Source organism: Peromyscus maniculatus, chromosome 5, assembly GCF_049852395.1.
Source record: "Peromyscus maniculatus bairdii isolate BWxNUB_F1_BW_parent chromosome 5, HU_Pman_BW_mat_3.1, whole genome shotgun sequence".
Lineage (NCBI taxonomy): Eukaryota > Metazoa > Chordata > Mammalia > Rodentia > Cricetidae > Peromyscus > Peromyscus maniculatus.
The window spans coordinates 73,275,016-73,277,697 of NC_134856.1; positions in this window are offsets into that span (position 1 = coordinate 73,275,016).

The window sequence follows — 2,682 nt, forward strand, 5'->3', positions numbered from 1 at the left end:
TAACAGTAAAACTGGGTTGCTCTAGTATCCACCTTTAAGTTCAAAAGACTACATGTACTATGTTAAAGTTCATGAAAATGCATTTTCCAAAGCCTAAATTAAAGGTTGTTCAAATTACCCAGTGTAAGGTTACTTTGTTGTAATGGGTTTCCTAAAAAAATGTGTTCTCCAAAGGGATGGAGGCATGTTAATAAATGAACTCTTTGATCAGAATGATCATTTGATAAATCTAAGCAAGTTTCATTGAATCTGGTAGACTCTTTCTCCTCAGGAAAAAAAAAAAAATGATGAGTTTGAAGAAAACCCAAGTGAAAATACTTTAAGAAAATTGTCATGAGGCGTATATAGAAACAGCTGGTAAACACATTTTCTCAGGCTTGCCCCAAATGAGGTCTTCAGTTTCACTGGGGAACAAACTGGAATGAATCGTTCAAAGCAAAAGTCACTCCCATGAGCTAATTACTGATAACACTAATCTGTCTGATTCCTGAACAGTTAAAAGTGTACCTCTGTACCTTCTCTTTGTGATCCATCCCTGGACATTTGGGAAGTGTACTTGCTGAACACAGGAGTTTTGTTTTTAAAAAGCTGGAAAGAAGTCAAAATTTGAATGGCAAGAGTCTATAGAAATGTAACTGCTCCAGTTTCTTTGAGAATCGTTTGTACGTGTATGGTTTGTCAAAAGTCATTGCTTGGTTTTGAGTCTTCATACAAGTTCTTCAGCCTTAAGGGTGTAGCCTCCAGAGCAACAGTGTTCCAGGTTTCAGTATAAATAACAATAAAATCCATCATTATTCAAGTCAAAAGCGAGAATTCACAGGAATATGAATGCTCTTTGGTCTTCCCCTTCAGTTCACAAGACCCAGTTGTAATGAAAAAGGGAGATAATCTCTTGAAGTTGGCCCCAAGCAAGTTGTTGGCACTTTCCTTTTTGGAAAGAAGGTAGAAAAGAACTTTTCACTACAGCCTTGCCTTCCTGTTTTTAAGGGGATGGTGGGAGTTGGGAGTGGTTGGTAAAAATACAGGTTTAGTTTGCCTCTAGGAACCAAGGAGGGCTATGTTTCTTTTTTGAAGTAAACTATCTTAATGAACTTGACATTTTGTAAGGCTTGAATGTGAACTACTTTTAATAACATTTCCATGAGTCATTTTAATATATTTTACCATCGTAGATGATAAAGACATTGTAAGCATTTATTAGTGTAATTTAACGTTTATTGCATAGGCATTTCAAAGTGCTCTGTCTTAGCAGATCTACAATATCCCTCCTAGTCCTTTGAGCTTTCTCATAAACTGTAGACAGTTTGGTGAGTGTCCTATCTACGTTAGTTGAAAGTATAAAAAGCAATTTTAAAATTCTGTCCATGGCCACTTAAGCAAAATTTCAGACATTTTGGATGAGAAAGGAAAAATTTTACAAATTCTTATGTACAGGGTATCTTAGAATCCAGAAATATCTGTCAGATGTTTCAAAACAAACCCACCACATTTGAACTATAATTAAGTTAAAATATGTGTAGATGAGGGTGTCTGGTTAATACCACTAGCTGGGAAAGATGCTGAACTTTTCATTGAGTCCATTAAACATAGTTAAGATTGTGTTCTAATACTAAGTTTTTGTTTTCTACTAAGGGTAGTGGATTTCCTCTGCAAATCCGACAAATGTCTGTTGAGTTGTAAGAAGAATTCCAGAGCATACAAAGGTAAATAAGACAGGTGCTTGTCCCTGAGGAACTCTGAACTTAGAAATGCCAGCTCATTTGCGACTTAGGTAAAATTTCAACCCATAAAAACCACTCAGCTAAATATAATAGATACTTAAGGCCAGAACAAGTATTAAGATCCAAAGAAATTTGGCAATGTAGATTATATAATAGTAGTTAAGTAAAACACTTAGCAAGATACTTTCAAGACCTTTCCTCAGTAATACCTGTGTGAAACACTTAAGATTCTGTTTTCCAAAGTTAGCGTCCTAAAAACATAGCCCCGACTCACACCCACCCCGCACGTACACACACACACACCACACACACACCACACACACACACACACACACACACACACACACACACACACACACACACACACGGTGGTGGTGGTGGGGCGCGACACTTCTTATCAATCACTTTATGCAACTCCTCGGTCTACACTGACTAAAGCTGCTGTGGCTCATCAAATGAAATCCGGTGGAGGTGAGGGGCTCTATGGACTTAACAAATAACAGGAACCAAGCCCCTGCCTGCAGTGTTGGAGGCAACGTGGCAAGTGATTAAATATTCGTGGTGCACAAAGAAGGAAACCCAGAGGTGTGTTTATGCGTGTGGGAAAGCCACCCCTCACCAAGAGCAAACACAGTGAGCACGGCTTTGTGTCCGTGTGGCTAGAAAGGTAGTGACCATCTTGGTGTCGCTTTCTTTGACACCATCCTTGTTCCAATTAACTGGCCCTTGAAGAGGGATTTTGACTTAAGTCAGAGAAGAGGGCACCTACGGCTTGTGCTAAGGAAACCGCGGGCATCTCCAAGGTGTGGGTTCCGCCCTGCGCAGCAGTGTGCGCTGGCAGCTGTCCCTATTGTCTGCCGTGGGGGCAGGGCGAAGCCCCGCACGCTGGCTTTGGAGCCCAGCCGAGGATCCTGCGGGATGAGGTGGCGGGTGGGGGAGAGTGCTGTCACCGAAGGCCACC